General features: G+C 36.7%; 1 long non-coding RNA gene across 1 annotated transcript in view; it reads right to left on the bottom strand.

The window, feature by feature from the left end:
* LOC103096853 (uncharacterized) overlaps positions 1 to 27,168 on the bottom strand; it is a 284,089-nt gene that overhangs the window by 143,653 nt on the left and 113,268 nt on the right. Inside the window, exon 5 of the long non-coding RNA XR_008915145.1 lies at positions 25,705 to 25,836. This is a non-coding gene — a long non-coding RNA (uncharacterized LOC103096853). The remainder of the gene's footprint in view (positions 1 to 25,704; positions 25,837 to 27,168) is intronic.

The raw sequence follows: 27,168 nt of genomic DNA, 5'->3' as shown, positions 1-27,168 counted from the left end.
TTTCCAGGAGCTTGAGTGAGAAACGTAGAGCCATAGGATAAACTTAAGGATGGGGTAATTTGGGTATTTTTGTGGGCAGTAAGGAAGAAACCAGTAATTGGGGAGAGACTGAAGACTGAAGGAGAGCATAGAATATAATTTAAAATCACAAATAATCTTCTATATCTGCTGATTAACAGGTTGGGTGATTTCTTCATCTTATAAATTCTGGAGAATGAAGTGCCTCTGAATAATAGCTGAATATTACTCTCTTATTTTGCTTTTCTGATCTTCAAGGGCAGAAGGTGGTAGTGGTGGCAGAGATTTTCCCAATGATATCAGAGTAGCAACTCTGGCAGAATTCACTTAAGTTTTAACTGACCTGAGAGGCTGCCACCAGGCTTAGATTAGGAGTTTGCATAGGAGGAAGCAGAATATTAGGGGATAAGGGTAGGTATGATTGTGATGGAGGAAAGTTCACAATTGAACATCATAGAAAAGGCGGAATGTGATTTGTCTTCCCATTCTCCAATTAGTTGATGAGGACACCAGGGGACCCCAGCCTCCCTTTTGAGACCACCAATAGAGAATTTGACTATAAGATGGCATTCAGTGGGGCAGTCCACCATGATATTTATGTTTTATTTCAAGAAAGAACCATGTCTTGCTGTTTCTTGATATCCTTTTGGTTTCCCAAACATCTTTTTCATCTTTTTTTTTATTTTGGGGCTAATCTCATTGAGAATAGTAATAGGCTACATTCCTTGGGAATTAATCAGTCTAGGAACAGCAAGTACTCATGGCGAGATATAGACTGGCAGGACACTGATGAGGCAGCACAATGAATGATCTACACAGAGGGCCCATGGGCAAGAGGTGGCCATTAGTCTGGGGCTCTGTAATGCACTCTTCAAGTACATTACTCACCAATCCATCAGGCAACCTGCAAAAGAACGGAGAGATTCCAGCACTTTTAAATCTGTAACTTAACGGCTGCCAGCCTGCACTACATGCCCTAGGTTACAAGGGCACAGCAGAGTGGGAGGAAGACAATTCATTGGATGTCATAGCTAGTATGTCTTCTATTCTTTCTTCTGTGTGTACTTAAGGAATGGGCCTTCTATTATCCACAGATTAATAGCTTAGAGAATGCTCTGGTGTCTCTATTAACATTAACTACCAAGAGATGCATTTCCAATTGCTTCCTCAGCACAGCTTTCATTAACTATAAAGAGAAATACTTGTATAAGAAAATAATGCTATTTTTAAGGTTCAAAGTTACATTAATTTTCTATCAAGACACAAGACAAAAACAAACATGGAGCTTAGCAAATAAAAGCAAAGATACAGAAGAAAAATTAATTGCTAACTAAAGAAGGGACTGGAAACATTTTTCCCCCTTGCCTTTGCTTACTATATACAACCTACGAGAGTCTCTATAAGTTTACCAACTGACTCTGGTTTCAAGCAGGAGAGAGAAGGAGAGGCAGGTGGTAAGAGCAACTACCAACAATAATCTTCCCTCATCCCTAAATGATTTCCAAAGAATCCCAATAATTCAGCAGAGGGATATATTGGAAAAAACATTAGATCTGGAATCAGAGGTCTTGGATTCAGCCCTGCTTCTTCCTGCTATACTGTATGACCAGGTTCAAGGAATTTTTGCTAATTTTTCTAATCTGAAAAATGATGGAATGAAACTAGACAAAGGGTTCTTAACTTTGGGTCTTTGGCTAGATTTCAGGACAACAATGAATTTGGATGAGAAATAATTACATCTTTATTTCAATATAATTGGTTTCCTTTGTCATCCTCTATATTTTATTTCATGCATTTAAAAATATGATTCTGTGGAGAAAGTTATAGAATTCAGTAGACTGTCACCAAAGGAGTCTCTGACACCTTTTGGTCTAAGTGATCTCTAAGGTCCCTACCAGATCTAAATCTTAAAGGTACACCAACCTGTACTTTTTCTCTTTTTATTTGGGTTGGTGATAATGCGGAAGGATGGACTGAGTAGGAAGGGTAGATGGGTGTTTTGAGAAAGGATCCTTTTTACAACTAGTCAGAAGGATGTTTTCTAATGGACTTGGGAGATTTTTCTTCAAGGGGTCACTTTAATAAAATTCTTATATTTATTGGCGCATTTTTTATTCTGCATAACATTTCTTTTTTGAATACAGCCATCTGTAAGAGGTCACTTCTATGGTAAGATTAACTTAATAAGTTAAGAAGACATGGGTTCACATCCTGCATCTGACATATACTGATTGAATGACCCTAGGGAAGTCATTTAACCATTCAGGGATCCAGGCAACTTTAAAATTTTAAGTAATTTTTCCATATTGGTAGAAGTAGTTCCTTCATAGGAAATTGCCTTCGCAAATCATGTCATAGGTCCAACATTAAGAGGATGGAAGAATAAACCTAAATCTCTGGTGGCTCTAAAATATTCTGTAGCTTATTGGGGTTTGGCTGAAGAAAATAAAAACTAGGCAAATATAAAAGAATATATTTTTCCTCTGGATGCTCAACATTGTATTAGCAAAGTAGATTAAATGTAGAGAAAGAAATACTGTGTTCTTGTTCCTTTGGACCTGGACCAACCTATTTTCAGTATCAGACCCCTCCAGGAAGTTTAGTAAAATACATGGCAGGCTGGAGGGATAGTGGGTACATATAGACAGAAATGTAAGATAGTCCTACCTTAAATCATTACGTGCACATCTATGTGCGGGCATGGGAAGTAAGGTCCAGTATGGGATACATACTAGGAGATCTGAACAGATGGGGAAGAAGTTTTTTCATGATATAACTTTGGGTTATCATCACACTGTTCACTGTGAAGCCAACACTGGGGGAAAATGTTAATATATTGTTAACTCTCTCTCTCTCTCTCTCTCTCTCTCTCTCTCTCTCTCTCTCTCTCTCTGGATGGACTCTATTTGTTACCTTAACTTGGTTATCAGAAATCAGTCTTCTTCCCTCTCACATCAGGGCTCCCCAAAGGCTATGTATTTGCACTCATATGGCCAGAAAATTGGAGTAGCTAGGTGGCACAGTGGATAGAGTGCTGGGACTAGAGTCAGGAAAATGAGTTCAAATCTGTCCGCAGATACTTACTAACTGTGTGATCTTGAATGAGTGGCTTAACCCTCTTTATTTCAGTACTTTCCTTATCTCTAAATTAGCCAAGAAGGAAATGGCAAACCATTCTAATATCTCTGCCAAGAAAATACCAAATGGGGTCATGAAGAGTCAGAAACAAAGGAAATGTCTCAACTACAAGAAGTCCAAAATATTCTCTCTGACCACTATTTTGTGGCAGTTGTGGCATAAATTGCCAATGTCTACCCCAAAGATAAAAAATTGTGTTTCTAAGTCTGAACATTCATTATTCAAGTTTATATATGGTTTATTATCCTTAATATGTGATACGGTTAATATCCATTGCCTATTATTCTTCATCCACTAATTCTTTGACTTAGTGATTATCTGTTATTTATTAAGCATTTATAAATTATTAGGAGGGGGAAAAATGTAGCACTTCCTCTCTACCAGGGCATTGCATTTAAGGATGATTTAATGGATAAGGTCTATACTTGCATTAAGGGAATCCTGGAAGGCATTACAAGAAAGGGCCAGAGAGGATTTCAAAAATTATTTTCTATAGCAAGTAACATGTTCCTAGAAACACATCTGAATAAAATGTTTAGAAACTACATCATGCGTCTGGGTTTACTGTTCATTTAAAGCATCTGAAATAGTAAGAGGAAAATGTAGAATTACAGGGCTTTCTCCAAGAAGGTGTTTACTATGCATATAATGCAAGTTTCTTTAATAGTCACAACTTCAGATTTAAGCCTGTTCAAAAATTCTCTGATTACCAGCGTCAAGGAATAAATAGGCAGACCTTGACTTGTCAAAGAGATTCACCATTGCTCTGGAGGATGTCTTATATAGAGTCCAAAAGGAGAAATGATTCTCTATACAGGTATATCTTGTTTTAGTGAGTTTTAGTTTATGATGTTTTGCAGATATTACATATATATATATATATATTTTTTACAAACAGGTTTGTGGCAATCCTGTGCTGATCAAGTTTATTGGTGCCATTTTTCCAACAGTATGTCTCACATAGATTCTTTGTGTCACATTTTGGTAATTCTCACAGTATTTCAAATTTTTTCATAATGATTGTATCTGTTACAATAATCTGTGACTTAGTGATCTTTGCTGTTACTATTGTAATTGTTTTGGGGTTACTATGAAACGCACCCAAATATGATGATGAATTTAATTGATCAATGTTGTGTGCTTTTGACTGCTCCACGAATTGGCCATTTCTGTCTTTCTCCCTCCTTTTGGGGCTCCCTATTCCTTGAGACACAATAATATTATAATTAGGCCAATTAATAAGTCTTCAATGCTCTCTAAGTGTTGGGGGGAAAGGAAGAATCAATCAATGTGGCACATTTCATTGTTGTCTTATTTTAAGAAATTACCATAGCCACTCCAACTTTTGTCAACCAACATCCTGGTCAGTCAGCAGGTCATTAAGACCCTCTATCAGAAAAAAGGCTATGACTCACTGAAGGTCCAGATGATAGCATTTTTAAGCAACAAAGAATTTTTTAATTACGATATGTACATTTTTAAACATAATATTATTCATATTTAATAGACTACAATATAGTGTAAACATAATCTTATATGCACTAGAAAATAAAAAATAACCTTATGATTTGCTTATTGCAATATTTGCTTTATTGCATCAAGCCCCAAATACTATAGAGCCTTTTAAATAAAATATATGATCAAATTTAAAAAAAACATCCTAACTTTCCACAAAGGAAAAATCAAATTAATAAAGAATGTCTCTCATCCAGAATAGTAATATATAGTTGAATGGATAGTCCATTCATTGAGTTAAGGCTGTCAATACAGATATATTGGATGGTCATTGCATAAGCATAATGAATGGAGCCCAAAACTGAATAGGAAGAAGATAGTAAGCTATACTTAATTTGGGACCTTATAGCAATCAGCTATCTAAAATGCCTCCTTAACAAATAAAATCATATTTTTACACCACCTGTTTTATGGCAGTTAATTATGTAATGTGAAAATTTCTAAAGAATCAAAACTTGGGGTGAAATGAAGAGCAACAGAGGAATATGGTGGTCTAGGGTATAGCATATTTTTAATTAAATTTTATTTTTATTATCATGCAAAAAACCCTTCCACATTGGTCATTGTTGTATGAGCACATTCATACAAAACCAAAACCCCTAAATAAAACCATAAATACACAGATGGGAAAGAGAGTATGCTTTGATCCTCATCCGTCCAACTCAAGAGTTCTTTCTCTGGAGTAATATATAGTTGAATGGATAGTCCATTCCTTGAGTTAAGGCTGCCAATACAGATATATTGGATGGTCATTGCATAAGCATAATGAATGGAGCCCAAAACTGAATAGGAAGAAGATAGTAAGCTATAAAGCATTCCCCATCATAAGTCTGATGATGATGATGATGATGATGATGATGATGATGATTTTCTTTTATAGGGTGCTTACAGTAAAAGAAATTGTGTATATTTATGGTATTAAAATATAAAATATGTTGATATTATATAGTACTGGATATATGTACATACATATATATATATGTGTATCTATCTATCTATCTATCTATCTATCTATCTATCTATCTATATATATATATATATATATATAACACATTTCTAGTTTCTAAATTTTTTGTGTGTCTTCTGCTGGCCTTCATATATTATCTCCCCGAACATTCTCATTTAATTTCTCATGCTAAATCAAGCTACATCAGAACTATGATGGGAAAATTCATGATGTGGAAGAGATCCCTGTACTTAATAAATGCTTTAAATTCATTCAGAGTGAGAATGATCCTTCCCTCGTTTGACAACAGACAGAATTATAGGTCTAATGAAAGTGGGTACTAAGAGCTATGATTGTACTAATGAGGCAGGTTTCTCTTGTTGACAAGGAAGCACCCCTTGATTCAAACCTGCAAGGGACATCTCTGCTGACCTTCAGAACTGGCCATGGAATAGCAGAAGGAACAACGTTGCCTTCAGTTTTCAAAAGAGCAGAAGTGAACATGCCTAGGTCCTAACAAGAAGGGCTATAATTACACATGTGATCTAGCTAAACTGGACAAAAAGGTGGGACCTGGGGACACAGATTCCCTTTAATCCTTCTCTCGCTTTGTAGTAGACATAGAAGAAGAGGGGTTTGATTTTTTAATCAATCAATAAACATTTATTAAATGCCTACCATGTGTCAGGCACCGATTTTCTTCTTAATTCCTCTGCTTCGGTTTAGTCATAAAAGTTAATGCTCTCTTGCTTTCTTTTCTCCTTCCATTTGATGAGCAAAGGAGCACCCAATGGATATTCTACTCCAAGATTGCCATCATAGATTTTTTAAAGCTGTTTTTCAGTTGTGTCTGACTCTTCATAATCCTTTTTGGGGTTTTCTTGGCAAAGATACTAGCAGTGGTTTGTCATTTCCTTGCCCAGTTTATTTTACAGATGAGGTAACTGAGGCAAACAGAATTAAGTGACTTGTCCAGGGTCACAGAACTAATAAGTGTCTGAGGTCAAATATGAATTCCAGTTACCACCTTATAGCACTCTGCCCAGTGTGCCACCTAAGTAATCCAACTAGCAACGGTATTAGTTAATAATCACTTTCTATTTTCTTTTCAGAAAATGGTTTTACATCTTATAGCTTTAGGTTTACAATGAAGGATTTTGTTCTCAATCTGTAGAAATTATTTAAATAGGCTTATGTGTTCATTATTGAGCAAGAAACTTCCCTGGTAATTTATGCGCTTTCTAGTTCTCATTAAATTGTTTCTCTCTTGAACAAAAGTACCTCTTCACTTAGCAGTGTTCTAAATGTCCTATTGTATGCTGCTAGGGGGAAAAAAATTCCCAATAAGAAATAGGTGGAAAGATTACTAGCCTTTAAAGGAAAGCAGGCTATTTCTCTAACATTTATATAAGAGAATGTATGCATATAGCTTAGCAAGTATATATCCTTATTAGTTTATTAAGTATATCTCTCTCTAGTTTTATAAATGATCATTAGATACAAATGTAAGCAGTATCCTCCCAAAAGTCTTTGTGCTCCAACCTCAGTGACATTGTGGATCAACTGATACATTGAAGCTGGATATACACATATAATTACTTTTAAATATTTTAGCAAGGTATACCAATTTAATTTCACATATAATCTCTTGGAAGGAATTATTCACCGGTGTAAAACTAATTCTTTGCCAGCCTGCAATTTGTACTTTCTTTACCATGATCAAGAACCTCTTCATCCTGGAAACTTACTCATTCCCTGGGGTCCACATCTGGAGATATCCTCTGTCCTTAAATGTCTCTCTTTTTGACTGGATGGCTCTTCCCAAGGTCTCTACTTAAGGTGGCCACTCTGGCCAGCTACATCCCATTCCTCTCCAGACTCTGCTTTGGACTGTCTGTACTATGGATTGGTACTATTGTCCCTCCACCCTTTTCAGATATCTTTTGTATACTGTTATTTCCCATTATATTCTAAGATCCTTGAAGGCAAGAACTATATTTCTTCTGCTTGTATTTGTATTCCCAGAAGTTAACAAGATCTTTGGGATATAGAAAGCATATGATAAATGTTTGATTAACATTTAATCCAGTTAAACTAAACAAATGTTTATTAAATGCTTATAATGTGTAAAGCACTATCTGAGGCACTGAGAATACAAAGGCAAAACTAAGATAGTTGCTGTCCACAAAGACTTCATATAATTGGGTAATATAATATATACAAGAAAAAAACAAGGCAATTTGAGGAAGGAGATGACACTAACATTTGGGAGACCAAAAAAGGCCTATTAGAGGAGGTTGATCACTAAGTTCTTTTTGACCAGCACTAAGGGAATAATATGGTAAACATGGTTCCATTTGGACAAACTTAAGAAAAATGAATTACATCTGCATAACCCAGAGCTAGCTGTGATTTTACACCAACATCTTTTCCCTTTCAGACTCTGGCTTTCTTTCATCTCTGATTTAGAAAGTATAAAATATGGTACTTCCTGCTGTCCTAGAATTTAGTTCCTGTTAGAAAACAAAATAATAAAAAACATCTGACTTTCAAAAAAATATGGTTCTTTTAAAGAAATAATGGATCAACAACAAGAAATTGAACTATAGCTTAAAGACAAATAGGAAAAAAAAGGAAAAATTAGAGCTCTCAAAAGAGATCCTAAAAAGGCAAATGAGAGAGGGAGTTATTTAGAACATAAGAGAATCTTTCCAAGACAGTAAAGACTATTAAAAGGGAATAAACAACATAGAATTAAAAAGAGAGATTTAGAGAAAACTGTTAAAAGGGAATCAAAGAATAAGGTAACTAACCTTGAGGATAGCAAGCATAGAGATAATTGGAAGATTATAGGTTTCTATCAAAAATATGAAGTGAAAAACCTGAACTACAGAAAATTAGCAAGCTGTATTAAAAACAGGAAGAAAAAAACAGTGATATATGATATCTATAAGAAAATAAGATAAATCCCACATTTTAATCACCAAGGAATGTAGTGATTAAACTTCAGAATCTCAACGTCAAACAGCAAATGCTGTAAGCAGTCAAGAGAAAGTCTTCTCACTATTATGGAAACTTATTCAAGTAGCTTAGGATTTTTTTTTTTTGTCTAGAAGAAAATACAACAGAGACTGTAATGATATTCCTCAAAAAGAAGGGGATCAGCATACAACACAAAATAACATATTATGTGAAACAGCCTGTTTATCGGTGGTAATAGGACTTTCAGCCATGGGGGTCAGTTGAATAATGTCTTTAAAATAATCCAGAGATAAGCAGCCTAATGGATATAAGAAAGACTTTTTATGGGAGAAATAAAAGAAAGGTAAATGCAAGGAAAATACAAAAACTGAAGTTGATTAAAAAGTCTTAACAAGGTTATTGTTTTTAAATTTTTTCTCTTAAAGTAATCAAGTGCTGAAGAGATTAAAAGGTTATCATGAGAAATTATATTAGAGTCAAAGAAACAGTGAAACATTTTTGGTCAAGACATGTAATTTCACTGGTGTAGGGAACTCCACAGTTAGGAAATCTCTACTGATGTAGATTGGGCACTACTGTGAGGCCCAGGGGAGTTAAGTAACTTGGCCATGGTTTAAAAAATAGTGTCTGAGCCAGAATTTGACCCAAGGACTTCTAACTCCAAAGCCAGCATTTTGTTTTGTTTTTTTCCATAGCAGCACTTAAAGGTTCCAATTTCAGGACTAACAGAAATACTTTTAAAAGGGGGGAGGGGACAAAACCATAAACCTGAATAGACAGAAATATTATGGAGATATGATATAAATAAAGGGTATCTTCTAATGAGATTATTAATGAATACATATATTTCCCAAGTAGTTTACATGAGTTGGTCATATTCTTGGGTGCAGAGAAATCGTAAATAAAAGGCAGAAATAGTAAATACATTCTTTATAGACTAAAATATAATTAAGCTATAATGAGGGAAACATAAGCAAAAGATACAGACCTAAAGGTAGACTAAGTAATGACATACTAGTCAAAGAATAAATCATAGAAATGATAACTATGGAAATGCAACCAACAATAATCTATCAAATTTCTAGGGTATAGATAAATCAGTTGTCAAAGGAAAAATGACATCTGTGAAAACATAAATTAACAAAGCAGGAAAAAAAGAGGACTAATGAATCATGTGCATGTGGTCAGCATTCCTCTTTGAAGCTACTGGGCTAGATCTATCATTAGACCTATCTCTGTTGACTCCTCCATTTTCACATATGGCTTGCAAGTAGTTAGGAAGAGTTGAGGAAGAAGTCAGCATAGCACTCAATCATCTTGTGATGTTTAGAATAAAACACTTGCAGGATCTGCTGAAATACTAAGCTCCTGAGCTTGTCCTAACCTCTATTAGAAGAGGAATTGCCTGATTTAGATTCACAAGGAATTTCAAGACTAAAATTAAATAGAAAATGCGATAGTTGCAGTGGAAGTGCAATTGATTGAACAGAACACATTTCATAACATGTTCAAATGTCTTCTAGTGCTAACTTAGATTTTGGTTAATTTTGGTTTTTCCAGAGGGCCCACTAAAAATGTAAGAGAGGCAAGAAGTAGGTGAGAGGATGGATGAGAGGAAGGTCACATCTAATGGAATACAAAAGGAAATGGTAGAATGTAGGTAGAAGATAAAGGCTGAAAAACAGCAAAAAAAATAGGGAAGGAGAAAAAATAGACTATACTTTGCTTAGGTGGAGTTTAGTTAGAATTTAGCAAGGGCCAGGATATTTAAAAGTGGTATGAATGATCAATAGGGCAGATACTGAAAGATGTTGGGTTTGTAAGATTATATTTATATATGGGTGAGGTGATCTTAAAAGGGTCTCATAGGAGAATTAGATGAATTGGTCAATGTTGAAAACAAATAGGGTTTTAAATTGGTATATTAAATCGCAAGGAAAGTTAGAGGGCTTAATTGGAGGCATTTAAAAGCATGGGTAAGTGGTGGCTTGGTGGCTCATTGGACAGAGCCCCAGGTCTAGAGACCCTAGGTATAGGGTTCAAATATGGCCTCAGACACTTTCTAGTTGTGTGACCCTGGGCAGGTCCCTTAACCCTAGCTGCCTAGCCTTTACCTCTCTTCTGTCCAATATTTAATATCAATTCTAAGAGGGAAGGTAAGAGTTAAAAAAAAAAAACAGCATGAAGGTGTGAAGGAAGGGACACAATCAGAATCTCAGGGGTGCAAGCACAAAGTATCTTGGCCATCACAAGCAGGGCAATAATACAGATTATGGATACCAATGGAATCTAGGAGGAAGCCATGGAGAGAAGAGAGTCTACAATGTCATGTAAGGGTTCCTTCTTAGGACTTAGCAACCAGTAGGTTGAGTTCCCACCATTCTTCCTATGGTCACTTCATTCTTTGGGTAAGTGAGAGATGTTTAAGTGCAACAAGTATTTTAGAGAGAGGGATAGGTCTCGTTCATACACATTTAATTTGTTTCCCTCCTTTGATGATAAAGGCAGGAAACACTTGCATATGGATGTGGAAGAGTCACCTGAGAACAGCAACAGCTTTGTGGTATGAGAATCCTCATGGAAAAATATAATATTGGCTTTGCATTCTAGAAAGTCACTAAGTTTCTAAGCCCAGTAGAGAACTATATATAAGGTAAACTTCATGAGAGCTCCATAAGTGGAAAAAAGACTCCTAGTGTCAGCATTTTTGAGGTACCCCTATGTCACACATGTTCTCAATAATATTACTCAAGCATTGGACTTTTAGTTTGAGTCTGCTCTCTCCAGGCACCTTGCATGTACAAGAAGTGCCTTTAGTTTGGAGGAATTGTTTTGTAATATCTCTTCTTGCTATTCTTTCTCAGGAAATCACATTTGTAAATGGGACTCACTCGATTGTGATTGAAAATGGGGAGCATAGTGGTGGGGGCTCAGAATTAGAAGCCTCAACCTCTTGGGACTAGCTCTACAACCCTGAGAGAAGTAATACTTAACAATATCTGAGAATGTAGCCCATCAGTGGAAAGTTGAGATAGTGAGCCCAGTGAGAGTACTACATAAGCATTAGTGTAAAATATTGAAGTAATTACTTCTCTAGTAAATCACTGAATTTTTATTTTTAAAAATTGTCAAACTTATATCCAAGGAGACTATGATAGGAGATCTCTTGAAAATGGAGAGATTATTTCACATGCTTTAGTCATTAAGAGTCATTTCACTTTAGGAGAAATCTCACATTAGGTGAATTTCTTTAGATGTTCTCATGAGACTTGCTGCTCTCTCTAAAGACTTTCTGAACTGGTAACTTTCTCAATTTCCATTTTTCTTGACTATTACCTATTTTCTGTTTTTCCTAAATCCCCCTCTTCCCTTGGTTTTAATGATACCATGTTTTACTGATTCTCCTTTTATCCCTCTGATTTTTCATTGGTTTACACTCTTTTCTCCTCTTCTCCCTGAATAATAACACTCATAAAAGTGCATATTTACATTGCACTTTAATATTTGCAAATTGCTTCACATGTATCATCTCATTTGGTCTTCAAAAGAACTTTGCAATACAGGAGCTATTATTATCATTCTTATTTTACAGATGTGCCAACTGAAGTGCAAAATAGTTAAGCAACTTGTTCAGTGTTATATGGCTAGTTAGCATCTGAGGCAAGATTTGAAACCAGGTAGACTTAGAGTCAGGAAAATGTAAGTTCAAATCTTACCTCAAACATTTAAAAGTTATGTGATCCTGGGCAAGTCACAATTTCCTTGTGTCTACATTTCCACATCTTTAAAATGGGGATAATAATAGCAACTATATTCCAGGGTCTTATGAAATAATATGTGTAATGTGATAGACAAATCTTAAAGTAATATGCAAAAGAGAGAAAATGCAAAAGAAGGAAATATGATCCAGTAAAGCAAGAAGCAGCCCATGTTGAGGAGGGGAAGAAGGAAGAGACCCAGGATTCCAGGGTGAGAACAGAGGCTGGGTAGAACTCAAAACTGCCACTTCAACTCCCACTCCTCCAGCTGAGAGCCTGACAAGAGGATCCCAAAGGCTGGAGATCTCTCCCTGGACACCAATTGCTTCCTAGTGATCTATGGAAGTGTTTTGCTCACCTCCACACAGTAGACTGGACTTTGGAAGAAGCCACCTACTGAAGAAATCCTTTCCAAGATTTTCTCCACTTCTCTCTCTCTCTCTCTCCCTAATCTGTCCTGAACTCCATCAATTAACCAGATTAGCTCGGGAGTAGGGAAAAATCAGCAGCTGACCAGAAAAGAGGTCAAGGCTGAGAGCCTGGATGCCCCTGAGAGTTAGGGGGGTCAGGATGCCAGTTGTTAAGGACTCCTGCCACCCACTTTCCTTAACCTAACCTCCAATTTTCCCTTCCCTGAGTGATTCTCTATTAAAGTGTTACTATCTAGATCAGGTCTGTCTACTTTCTGACACTAAAGAAGGGGACTGAAGATTTGGGAAGAACCATACATCTCCCCAAAGAAGGAGAAATAGCTCAAGACCAGGGCTGAGGAGTAAACTCAGATCTCAAAGGGGAAAGTGGCAGTTGGGGTATTGGGAGGATCCAGAGACAGGAAAATCCATCTTGCCTCTCAACAACAACTAAGATCAGAGGCAGGGTCTTTTCTCTTAAACCCTCTCCTCAAATCCTCCTTACATTTCTCCTGAATTTGTCTCTTTAAATTTCTAGCTGTTGCTACCAGTTATGAACAATGAGGCCAAAAAAGCAAGTCTAATCCTTGTTCTATAAGACTTCTTCAGATAGTTGAAGACAGCTATCATGTTCCCTCTAAGTTATTTAAATGACTTCATATATTCTCTTTGAGTAGATTTCTATCAAATTTATGTACTAATATCCTATTTTTTACTTTTCCAGGTCTCTACCTCCATTTACATACAAGATAACTTAATGTGCTATTCATAAGTGAAAAATGTAATTAAGAGCCAATTAGTATCCTTTTGCAAACAGATTACATCTACCCAATTCCCTCATAATTGTTATCAATCTCCAAAAATCAAACTCACAATCTTCAAATCATGTTTTATCCTAGTTCTCCTTCTGCCATACAAACCATCACAGGCACTTCTAATTGTCTGTACTGTCATTTAGATTCCATCGTTTTCCATTTTCATAATTTTCAACTCAGTACATCTGGTCATGGAGAGTATCCAAGCCATTCTCCCTGGTTCCAAACCATGCTTCAGGGAATTACAGGAATCACTTTTACTTTGTTTATTTTTTTTTCCCTACTTAGATAACCAAGAGTTATCATCATCAAGCAAGGGTGGAATGAGATTATTCAGGGATAACCTCAAGTCAGAGAAAGAGCTTTCCCTTGTATTAAAAAGAATACTACTTAGGCAAGAATTTGGGAAAAAAAGTAACAACAGATGCAGAACTTAATTATTCCCATCCTTTGATCTCTTCTGTATATCTCTGTGTTACCTTATAACCTTCATACATGAGCTAGAATTCAGTTTAAACCCTTTTCTGTTTTATTTGCTAACTTGTGAAGATTCTTGCAGAATAGACACTTTTTTCTTTCGCTCCAAAGGAAAATGGTTGCTCATTCTAACTGGTGGCTCCATTTATTGACTGTCTATTGTCATTACTCATAATGCCCACGATCCTGGACTTGTCCTTCCATTTTATTATCTTGCTACAATGGAGAGCTCTGAGTTAAAGGACAGGAGGAATAAGACTAAATCACTCTTCCTTTTGCCTGGTAACCACTCCCCCATTCATTATTTACTCATTTTAAACATTCTTTTCTTTTTTTAATTTTATATTCTAAAATCTCTCTCCTACATCTCCATTATCCACAAAGATGCAATATGTTATCAATTATATGTGAGAAATCATATAAAACATATTTCTATATTAGCCATACTGAAAAAAAGAAAGAAAATTAAACTTCAACCTGCGCTCAAAGTTTCTCATTTCTCTTTCAGGCAATGAATACATTCTTTCCTCATGACTCCTTTGGAATTGTCTTAGACTATTGTATTGATAGAGTAGCCAAATCTTTCTCTCTCTTTTTGTTTTTTACAATATTCTGGTTAAGATGCATGATGATTTGCCAGTTCTTCTCACAGCACTTTATATTAATTCACATAGGTCCTAGATATTTTGTTGGCTTGTTTTTCCTGAAACCACACACCTTGTCTTTTTTTTATATGGAATAGTATTCCATTATAATGATATGCCACGGACTTCCAGTCAAGATGGAGCTTTGAGAAAGCTAAAGTTCAGATCTCCTGAAACCCTTCCTTACCGATCTCAAACCGAATGCTCCTAGGACACCGAAATTCACAAAGATCAACAGCATAGACCCCGGGAGTCCTCCTCCTGGACCTGGACCTGGATCAAAAGGTACTCGCCCCCCTCCCCAAAAGCCAGAACCCAAGACCACTCGGGTTAGACTACCTAAGGGGTAGGCAGAAGGAAGGTCCTAGGACCCATCCTCCCCAACCCAGGGCGCTGAGTCTGGAGTCCGAGGCAGCAGAGGCAACCTCACAGCCCCAAGGCCTGCTATTCTGAAGGCGGCTTCCTGAAAATAACCCAACCCAGTGGAAGGGGGCACCCAGACAGCAGGGAAACAGAGAGACGGGTGGGGGGGAGCTTGTAACCCCCTGGCTGGATCCCTCCATTCAAGTCTCAAGTCCCTGCCTCAGGGCACACTCAATTCAATCCAGGGAAAGCTAATCTTCTTATCAGGAGCCCTCACCCTGAGCCCAGGGAAGCCGCGCCCCTCCCCCTCAGAGAGCAGGGTCTTCTGAAACAACAGCAACCCTCAGGACTGGCAAAAGGGCCTCGGGAGCTGGCTATTCTGAAGGCCACATCCTGAAAACAACCTGACCCAGTCAAGGGGGCACCCAGACAGCAGGGAAACAGAGAAACGGGGGATATTATAACCCCCTGGCTGGATCCTTCCATAGGAGTCTCACGAAAAAAGTCCCTGCCTCAAGGCATACTAAATTCAACCCAGGGAAAGCTAAACTCATTAGGAGCCCTAGGAGCTCCCGGGAAGCCGTGGCCCCTCCCCCCGCAGAGGACTGCAGCTGACCTGCTAAGGCACAGGAACAAGGGCCAAGCTAGGCTCAGAGCGTGGAAGTAAGGCAATGGAGAAGCATCAGGAGGGTGCCAAGGAGAGGAGGGCAGTAACAGGGACACACCAGCAACTCCTGGCTTCCTGGGAACACAGAACAACAACTGCATAGAACGGACAATCTGCCTAGGGCTAAAACCTCTGAACACCAGACAGAGATAAGAAAAGCTAATCCCCCCCACTCAGATAGACATGGCAAACTCCACAGAAGCACAAAAGTCCCAAAATTAAAAAAAAAAAAACAAGAAGAAGGGGGCGACTTTGGACACATTTTATGGAGCAAAAATACAAAACACAGAGGAGATAGAAGAGGAAACACAAGCAAATGCTCAGAAACCTTCCAAAGGAAATGGAAACTCTCCACAAACCCATGAAGAATTTGAATCTGAAATGATCAAAAAGATGGAAGCCTTCTGGGAGGAAAAGTGGGAAATAATGCAAAAGAAATTTATGCATCTACAAAACCAGTTTGACCAAAGTGAAAAGGAAAACCAGGCTTTAAAGCAAGAACTAATAAAGCAAAGCCAAAAGACCAAGAAATTAGAAGAGAACATAAAATATCTCACTGACAAAATGACAGATTTGGAAAATAGAGGGAGAAGAGATAATTTAAGAATAATTGGACTTCCAGAAAAGCCAGAAATAAACACCAAACTCAGACATAGTAACACAAGAGATAATCAAAGAAAATTGCCCAGAGATTCTAGAACAAGGGGGCAATACAGCCACTGACAGAGCTCACAGAACACCCTCTACACTAAACCCCAAAAAGAGAACTCCCAGGAATGTAATTGCCAAATTCCAAAACTCTCAAACAAAATAATGATATGCCACCGCTTGTTCAGCCATTCCCCATTCCCCAGTTGATAGACATCTTTTCAGTTGCCAATTGTTTTCCATCTCAAAAAGAGCTGCTATAATTATTTTTGTGCCTTAGATACTTTTCCTTTTTTTTTTTTAATCTCTTTGGGATACAGACCTGGGTTGAAGGATATTGGGTTTTATTGCCCTTTGAACATAGTTTGAACAGTTCACAAATATCCCAAAATTAATTAATGTATCTCTTTCCCCCTTTCCCCTGCAGTATTTGTCATTTTCCTTCTCTGTCATATAACCAATCTACTAAGTGTGAGGTCTTTTAGAATCATTTTAATTTGCATTTCTCAAATCAATATTCAGAAAATTTTTGCTTATGACTAGAGATAGTTTTGATTTCTTTTTCTGAAAATTGCCCATTTCCATCTTTTGATCATTTATTAATTGGGGAATAGGTCTTTTCTTTTATAAATTTGACTTAGTTCTCTATATTTTTGAAAAATTAGGCCTTACTAGAGAAATTTGCTATAAATTTTTTATATTACTTAATTTTCTATAGTATCTTTTAGCAAAATATAGTTTCCCTTATTATCCCTTTTAATTAGGTTTAGTTTTGCTTTTGCTTTGTCTGAGATCATGATTGCTACCTTTACCTTTTTTACTTCAGTCAAAGAATATTAGATTTTACTCCATCTAGCCTTTTATTTTAACTCTGTGTCTGTTTCAAGGGTGTCATTCCTAAACAACATATTGTTAGGTTCTGGTTTCTAATTTATTCTACTATCCACTTTTGTTTTGTGGGTGAGCTCATCCCATTCACAGGACAGTCAGAGGGCCTAGTGAATAGCTAAGTTGCTCTGGGACTTGAGTTACTAAGACCTGAGTTCAAATCTGAACTCAGAAACTTATTAGCTATGTGACTCTGAATAAGTGGCTTAACCCTGTTTGCCTCAGTTTTCTCATCTGCAAAATGAGCCAGAGAAGGAAATGGCAAACCACTCCAGTATCTTTGCCATGAAGACCCCAACATGGGATCATGAAGAGTTGGACACAACTGCAAAGACTGAGAAGCAATATCCCATTCACATTGAGAGTTAGGATCACTGTGTATTTCCCTCCATCCCCTAAATCTTCCAAACTAAAGAAGCAGAGGATTTGGAATATTATATTACAGAAGGCAAATGAGCTGGGTTTAGATCCAAGAATCACTTACCCAGCAAAACAGTATAATCCTTCAAGGGGAGGGATGGATATTTAATGAAATAGAGGACTTTGAGAAGCATAAAGAAGTAAACATGATAGAATAATCATAATGATCTTAATAGTTAAACTATTGACATTTATTTATGGGAAGATGATACCTATGACTCCTAAGAACTTTATCATTTTTAGGACTTTCAGGAGAAGTCTATATGGACACAGGGGAAGTTAAGAGCTTTGTACCACTGGTGCTACAGGGCTGTGCAAAAAGCCAGTAGGCTTTTCTCCATAGCACTAGAAAGAGAAAGGCAGGAAGACTAGATCGTAGGGGTAAATTTTGTCCTGTCTTTGAATCTATTAGTGCAGCCTGGTGGCCAGTTGTAACGGAGGTAGGAGAGGGATACTAAGTGAGTTCAGGGTCAGTGAACATCAGTTCATGGATTTTTTTAAACTTTCTTTTGGATTCTAGATATCCTAGACCATAGAAACAATTAAAGTTGCTTTAAATTTGGCATATAATTTCAATTTAGGAGAGGCTTGAGAGATCTTTAGGAATCAGAAAAAAAAAATCTTGTTGCCCACATAACCTGAAAGCTTGGTTCTGCTCATTTATTCTGTATTGGCTCATATAAATCTTACTGGGTTTCTATTAAATTTCTCTTACTTTCTTATACTTTAGTAATATTGCATTACTTCTATCTACCATACGTTGTCCAGGCATTTCCCAGTTGATGAGTGAGTTCTTTGCCATTAAAAAAAGGGTTATTATAAATATTCTGCACATATTTTTTCCTCTTTTTTATCTCTCTGGGGGATTAGTATTTTAGTATTATCGGTTGGTCTAAGAACATCTACAATTAAATAACTTTTGGTTCACAGCTCCAAATTATTCTCTAGATTGGTAGAATCAATTCATAGTGCCATCAACAAAGTGACCTTTTATTTTCAAGCAATGTATCCATTTCTAACTCATTGTAGCACATAGTCTAAGATATTGGTCAAAACTAATTTCTACAAAATTTCATTCTGATTTTCCAAAAAACACTTATCAAAATTAATTTTAATACTGAATTTATCAAATATGAGGCTGTTATTTTCAATTGCTTCTGTTTCTTGTTTAATTAGTCTGCCTCAGTGGTCTCCATTTTGTTTTTTTTTTTAAACTGATAGCCAAAATATTTGCTAACTATTATTTTATAATATAATTTGAAGTCTGGTAATTGTGGGTCCCCTTCATTTATACTTTTTCCATCTTTAGGTTCTTTCTGATAGTATCATTTATGACCCGGCGAATCACCAGAAGTGGGTATTACTTATCTGTTTTCCTAAGTCTCAGGAGGTTTTTCACTGTCTTGTATACATGCCTCAGGAAGGCAACACAGGTTTCTGCTCTACCCTTAGGAGAAAGTCATTAACTAATACTATTCTTTTATCTGACCTTTATGGGATATCTTTCTCCTAACAGCAATTGAGGGTCTACTTTATAATTCCTTGAAAGACAAGCAGCTGCTTCAACCTCAAGAGGATCTAGTCATTTCATCTTCCAGAAGTCCCTTACAATTTTGTCTTGATTCAAAGAAGACAGTGCTCCTTTTTCTTACTCTTGACATAGATCAGGTTTTCCCTCAGCATCTTTAAATGCTTTTGCCTTTTATTTACACAAAATATTTTTTGTTAAAATAGTATTTCATTGTCCTTGATAATCTGGAAAGTAGAAAAGCAATCCAAGAACCCATTTTACTTTTTTCTAGAAGAGAAATAAAAATAAGTTGGCACTTAGAATATAGGCTTTTGAGACTATAAAAAAACTATAATATAGAAAAGAATACATCGAGAACATTAGGCAGGTAAAATTGGCTCCTACACCTACTGTAGCACATGTATGAACTTAGATTCTTTTTTTAAAACCATTACCTTTAATCTTAGAATCGATACTGTGTATTGGTTTTAAGGCAGAAGAGCAGTAAAGTCTAGGCAATGGGGATTAAGTGACTTGCCCAGAGTCACCGAGCTAGGAAGTATCTGAGGTCACATTTGAACCCAGGACCTCCCATCTCTGGATCTGACTCTCAATCAATCCACTGATTTTTACCCAGCTGTCCCTGAACTTAGATTCTTGAAGATTTTGATAGGGATTGTCAACAGTAAGGTTTAAAGTTGGAAAAGTATTTGAGTATGGGCCAATGATAGACTATTTGTTGTCTTATGAATAATCTGGTTAAGTTTAGAAAAGGTTGTCATAAGGTTGGCTACAGCATAATAAATTTTTCAGTCATAGAAATTCCTAAAGACAATTTGAGTTATAAATAAGTTGCAATTTGTGACAGTGGAGAGAATATCTTTGACAAGGATTTTAGAGACTCTTGAAGGTGAATAGCATAAATAATTCTGAGAAGATGGAAAGTTCATCCCCTACAGAGGAAGTAAGGAAAAAAATTTTTGAAGACTTCTGAGATAGGTCTTCAAAGGTAAGAAAGATTTCAAATACATTCAGGGAATTCTTTCCTTCTCCTTCCCTCTCTTTTCCCCTACTTTCCTCCCTCCCACTTTCCCTCCCTCCCTCCTTCCTTCCTTCCTTCCTTCCTTCTTTCCTTCCTTCCTTCCTTCCTTCCTTCCTTCCTTCCTTCCTTCCTTCCTTCCTTCCTTCCTTCCTTCCTTCCTTCCTTCCTTCCTTTTCTCCTGTCCATTTCTCCCTCATTCCTTCCTTCTTCCTTTTCTCCTTTCCTTCCTTCCATTGGAAACAGGGATGTGATTGTCCCACTGTCATCTGATTAATTCTGACCAGCAGCATTTAGACACCAATAAGCTGGAAAGTTCTGAGAAGGAACCAGGATAGGGAGGGATGATGAGTCCATGTCCTATGAAGATCAACTGAAAGAATTAATCATGTTTAGCCTGGAGAAAATGAGAGGAAGAGAGTCAGTAGGTTAATAAACATTTATCAAACATGTACTATGTGCCAGGAACTACGTTAAACACCGGGGATTCAAAAAAAAAAGTTAAAAGATAGTTCCTGCCCTTAAGGAGCTTACTATCTAATGGAGGAAATAACAAGCAAACATATTTGGGCAGACAAGCTACATATAGAATAAAACATTTTTTTAAAGGAAGGCACTAGAAATAAGATGTGTTTGAAAAAGTCTCTTGTATAAGATGGGATTGTTGTGACTTAAAGGAAGCCAGGGAAGCCATTGACAGAGATGAGGAGAGAGCATTCCAGGCAAGGGGTAGAGTGAGCACCCAGAGCCAAGAAATGGAATACCTTTCCAAGGAATAGACACTGGATCAAAGAGTATGTGGTGGGGAGTCAGGTGTATGAACACGAGAAAGGCAGATTATGAAAAGCTTTGAATATCACATGGAGGATTCTAATTCTGATTCTCAAGGTGATAGGGTTAGAGTTTAGTGAGTAGACAGATACCCTGCTTTTAGAAAATCACTTTGATGGATAAATAGTAGACTGATTAGAGTGGAGGGAGAACCGAAGCGGGCAGACCCTCCAGCAGGCTCCTGCAATAATCAAGGCATGCATGATGAAGGTCTGCACCAAAAGGGTGGCAGTGGCGGAGGAGAGAAAAGGAGGTATTTGAGAGATGTTGAGAAGGTTAAATCTATAGATTTTGGCAACAGATGGAATATGGGAGGTGAGAGAGTGACAAATTGAGGATGACTCCTAGGTTATGTGCCTGAAGGACTGGGAAGATGATGGTACCCTCTCCATCATAAGGGGGGGGGGGAGAGAATGAGTTTTGGATATATTTAAGATGTCTACTGGATGTCTTGTTCAAGATGTCTGAAAGGCAGATAGAGATATAAGACTGGAGGTCAGCAGAGAGTTTGGGGCAGGACAGAAAAATCTGAGAAAACATAAGCCAAGAGATAAAAATTGAATCCATAGGAAGTGATGAGATCACTAAGTAATATTGAGGGAGAAAAGTACTCAGAACAGAAACCTGTGGGATGTCTGTGATTACAGGGCATGCTTTCTGGATAAAGATCCAGCAAAGGAGACTGAGGAGGAGTGGTTCGTTAGGTAGAAGGAAAATAAGGAGAGAGCAGAGTGGTGCCACAAAAGTCTAGAGAGAAGAAGATATCAAAGAAAAGGGGGTGATGGATTGCATCAAGTTTTCAGAGAGGTCAAGGAAAACGAGGGTTGAAAAAAGGTCAAGTACTTTGACTTGGTAACTTTGGAGAGAGAAATGTTGGTGGAATGATGAGGTTGGAAACTGGTTGTAAATAAAGAGTTAATGAAGTGAAAGGAGAGAAAGTAGGAGCACTTATTGTGGAAAACTTTTTTGGACAGTCTAGCCACAAAGGACAGAAGAGATATTAGGATGGGGAAGGCAGAAATGTATAGTTCCAGAGTTATGAGTTACTCTGGGCACATACATTTTCCAAATTTATGTTTTTTGTCAGGTTTTTCTATGTGTGTGTACACTCTCCCCAGATTCAGAAAACATTGCTTTGAAAGAGTGACCAAAGTTAAAGTTTGGATTGAGATGTATTTGTTATTATTTGTTATAATAATTATTGTTATGATTATTTCTTTTACCTTACTGCTAAGCAAGTATTTAAGTTAAGATCTAAGGTGGGGGCAGTTAGGTGGCTCAGTAAATAGAGAACCAAGCATGGGGAAAGGAGGTCCTAGCTTCAAATGTGTCCTCAGACACTTCCCAGCTGTGGGACCCTGGGCAAGTCACTTAACCCCAACTGCCCAGCCCTTACTGCTCTTCTTCCTTGGAACTGATATTTAGCACTGATTATAAGATGGAAGGTAAGAATTTAAAAATTAATATGGCATCATTGTGAATATCTAGTTTTGTGAAAATGGAAGAATATAGGCAGGGGCTTGAGCGTTAAATGTGTTAGTATAAGGGCACTGTATTTTCCCACACCAGAATTACCTAGTCCCTGGAAAGAATAAATGTAAAGATGTGGTGATGATCTTTTCTTGAGAAACCTGACTTATGGACGTGAGTGGAGTGGAGTGCAGTGAGTGAGGTTGTTGATAGCTAGTGATAGCTGATTGATAGCTAGTAGGTGTCTAGATGCTTTCTATGAGAAGTATGAGGGTAGAGACACTTCATATATTTGTAATATTAGGAAGATTTTATTCTTTTTCTGGGAAAATAAAATCCATTACTCCTTAGCTTGGCATTCAAAGCCCTCCATATTGTTTCTCACCTGCTTTTCTAGATTTATCTCTTGCTACTCTCCCATATATACCTTAAATTTCAACAAAATTGCACTGTTTTATATCCTCCATGTATGCTTGGGGTTTTCATTCCTTCACTCATGCCAGTATTTGCACTGGAATTATCTTCCATTCAATCACCTTATACCCCTTGTAAAATTCCAATACATGCTTTAAAAGCAATACACTATCATGTAAAGAAGACCAGAGTTGAATATATAACCAGGGTTTGAATCTCAGACTTGTCCTTTACCAGCCAAGCGACTATGGGAAATCTTTCTAATTCTTACCTTCCTTCATATTTAAAATTCATCTTATTTTTATTACTAATAACAACATTATAGTCTTTCCATTTCTACTGGACAACGAATACCCAGATCCCACATGTTGGTGGGGGGGGAAGCTAAAGCATAAACAACCAGTTCATACTTTTTGTCTTTAATCAGTTAATAAAAAAGTTTTATTTACTGGATGACCTATGTTATAGATAAAAAAGAAAAAATATCAGAAGGATGAAAAGGTCATAAACATGGCTAGAGCAAAGGAAAAAACCCTCAATATTTACATGGCACCAATTGATACCACACATTTTTAGTTGAATATGGAATTTTTCCACATTGACACAATCATGAATCCATTGAAGTATGGAATTTTCCACTTCTTCCAATGTTTCCAACTAAGTCAATCAATTTAGAAGTAGAAATGGCTATTTTTAAAAATAAAAAACAGCAAAATCACACATCTGTCAAAGCTTGGGTGGATGTCTGGCTAGGTTTCCATGCATATACAGGTGTTATATGGGAAGCAGCAGAACTAATGTTTGCTTGGGGCAAATCCCTTCAATCATTGGAGGAATAACCAACGCATGAAATTATAAATACAGCCCCCCAAAAAGTGTCTGCAAAAACAATCCCTCTACCAAATTTCCCTCCTATGTCTTTAGGTAACAATTAAAAATGATTATATTTCTGAAACTGTTCAAAAGATACTAAATGTGAAAAGAAAGATCCCTGGTCTAGGGCAGGAATATCTCTTGATGATCTTCAAACTTCCATCTGCTGCAAGAGAAAACATGCACGCATTTCACCAAATCTCATTTCAAACTAAAAATGTTCTTTTAATAAGTCTAATTTTAAACATGTTGCATTGCACAAATAAATGTTCACCAAGACTATTTTATTTCCACCAATTAGCTAATGCTTCATGAAGTGAACAATAACATTCAAGGATTAAGGATTGTGTTCATGTCATAGCAAGGTCAGTGATTGAACTACTAGAATTTTTATTTCAAGAAAATATAAAGGGAGAATTATTTTCTCCAAACTAAAGAACTTTTTAACTGAAACTGCATAGGAATTTTTGGCTGCCCTTATTGCAAACATAAAAGAATGCTGTCTGAATCTGATTACTAATTTGATTGAAAACTACTTTCCTGACCATAGGCACTGAATGGATAAGAAATACAGTTTTCAACAGAAGATGCCCTGCCAGATGATAACTTGGCAGTCAAAAAAACAAAGAATTTCCATTCAATAGAGCTTTTTAGCTGAAATGCCACAAAATGGAGGTTAGGGTCATTTGAGAGAGAAAGGAGACAGAAATCTGGCAGTCCTGAAAGGCGATGTTTTCTTCCCAGATGACCATTAAACAATGTAGTACATTAAAAAAAACAAAAACAGACTTCCTTAAATTCATTAGCTTCTCATTAAAAAGTATATTAAGTATTCATCAAAGCCAAATCAATGACCTACATCAAATGTTTTTGGTTCATTCAAATATCATACTAGAGACAATTTGTCATAGAAATAGTTTAGAGTTAGGAAGACATGGGCTCAAATTCTCTCTGATTCCTACTAAGCAAGTTAGTGTCTTAGAGAACTCTCTAGGACTCACCTACTCAATAACAAAGGGATCTTGGTAATGAAATCACAGATCTTTTGATTATTCACATATCCCCATTTCAATTAGTTTTGTATTTCTTATCCAAATTCTTAAACTTAGTACATAATTACTGTATTTTTGAGAGGAAAAAAAAATGCTACAAATGATCCATTTTAGTCCTTGTCAAACATAAAGCAAAAGTAGTAAGATTTCCCCACCATATGACCATAGCCTGGGTTCCATCAGTCTTTGCTTATGAGTCAGAAACATCCCACAACTTTTCTAGTATTATGATGATCTAATTTTATATTATCAGCAGCATTTGATCTCGACAAGAGTTTTTTTATAATATTTTCCTAGTTAATAATTTTTAAACATGTTTCCCAGAATTTTGGGATCCAAATTCTCTCTCTTGCTTTCCTTTCCTTCCTCCCTTGTTGAGATGATAAGGAATCGATTGAGATTATACATGTGTAATCACACAAAATACATTTCCATTTTGGTCATATTGTGAAAGAAAACTCATTTAAAACAAACAAAAAAACATGTACACAAATAAACTGAAAAATCATATGCTTCAATCTTGCCAAGATATTTTTTTTAATGAAAATGAGTTCTATGGTGCATTCCTTAGCTACTTCACATTTGGTGGTAATATATATGAATCCTATTTCTACTGGCAACTCTTTATCCATCAAGGAATGAAATGAGTCAATTTTGTCATTTTTAATGGATTGGAGGCTCTTAAAATCTAAAAACAAACCCCACAAACCTTCAGACTGTTCCATAAAACTGCAGATGATAGAAATCTTCATTAACACCAGTGCAGAAACCATGTTGCTGTAAAGCAAAACGTAACACCTTGCAAACTAGCTAAAAAAATATCTACCTTTGGTTCTAAGACTTTCTTGATCGAACTTGTTCCCCGTTTATCTAGCCATGGAACTGATGACTTGGTTGCTTTTTAGATATCCCTTGATTCTTGAGGTCTTGCTCTGTCATTTTCCTCTGTGGTGCCTCACTAAAATAAGGAAATACATGAATCAAGGAAGACTTAGGACCAGGTAGCATAGAGAAAATTATAAATGTATTCTTGGACAGGAAGAAAATAGCCCAGAGATCATTATAATTTAGCAAAATGTTGCATATAATGCCGTAAAGGATTGGAAGGTTCCCAAATGATCACATATCATAAATTTACAACTAATGCCAAAAACAAAACAAATCAAGCCACAATGGGTAATACTTTACCCTTTTCAGTTTAGGAGAACAAGCTTCCTCAATCAAGCTTTCTCTTATAAAAGATCTAAACACACACAGAGATCTTAGAATTAAAGGGAAAACAAATGCAAGGTAATCAACTAAATGCATGTGAATACTGCATGCTTATTTCTTTTTTTCTCTGTCATCCATTTGCTTGGTGTAGATAGCAGCCAGTTGTAATAAAGTGGTGTAAAAATAGCCAGGAACAAAGAATCAAGAAGAAAGAGAAGGGAGCTTATGAAATAGAGCAGAGATCATTTTGTGACCTCATCTAGGCTCTGACACACAGACACACACACACACACACACACACACACACACACACACACACACACACACACATCCTCTGTTTCTGACACATTACTCCCCACTCCTCCAACCTTCTCTATATATAATCATAATTCTACCTTGTCCATCAAGAACTTTAACCCTCAGGCTAACCCTAAAGCAAGAATTAACCTACTTATTTCACCCTTAGGCAGTGATGCAAGGGCCAAGAAGTAGAATATTTTGAGAACACAGAGAGGTGATCTCAGCATTTAACTGCAATATCCTACAATCACTAGAGGGAGATATGAAGAATTATTTATTATATCAAGAAAAGCATCAGGGTGAATTAACTCCCCATTTTTCAGGCTTACCAGGTTTGCCTGCTGACTGTATTTTTAAAATTCCTTGGAACAGATTTAACATAAGCATGAAATCCTTTGATCCCTTGCAGTGTATATGAAAAAAAAATGGGGAGCCAGTAGAGATGGGAAAGGGAGAGGGAGAGAGAGAGAGGGAAAGCTTACATCAGAGTTGCCTTTTCTGAGACGAAGCACCACTTCCTTTCACACAAGTGGCAAACCCAAACCATTCTTATTCACAGTACAACAGAAGGAAAACTATTTTGGATTTTCAAAAAATATGGGTAACAGTCTATTACACTCTGCCTTAAACCAAAGTTCCTTGGAGGAAAGAGGAACTAAATGGAAAATATAGGTTTTATTTTGCTAGAAAGGAAGTCAGTTTGGGATTAAGGACACAATAGACTTGGAATCAAGAAAACATGGTTTAAATCTCACCTTAAACACTTACTAACCAAATT

The sequence above is a fragment of the Monodelphis domestica genome, chromosome 1 (genome assembly GCF_027887165.1).
Source record: "Monodelphis domestica isolate mMonDom1 chromosome 1, mMonDom1.pri, whole genome shotgun sequence".
NCBI lineage: Eukaryota > Metazoa > Chordata > Mammalia > Didelphimorphia > Didelphidae > Monodelphis > Monodelphis domestica.
Note: the sequence above shows the minus strand (reverse complement) of the source record. Positions and strands in the feature narration are given on the sequence as shown.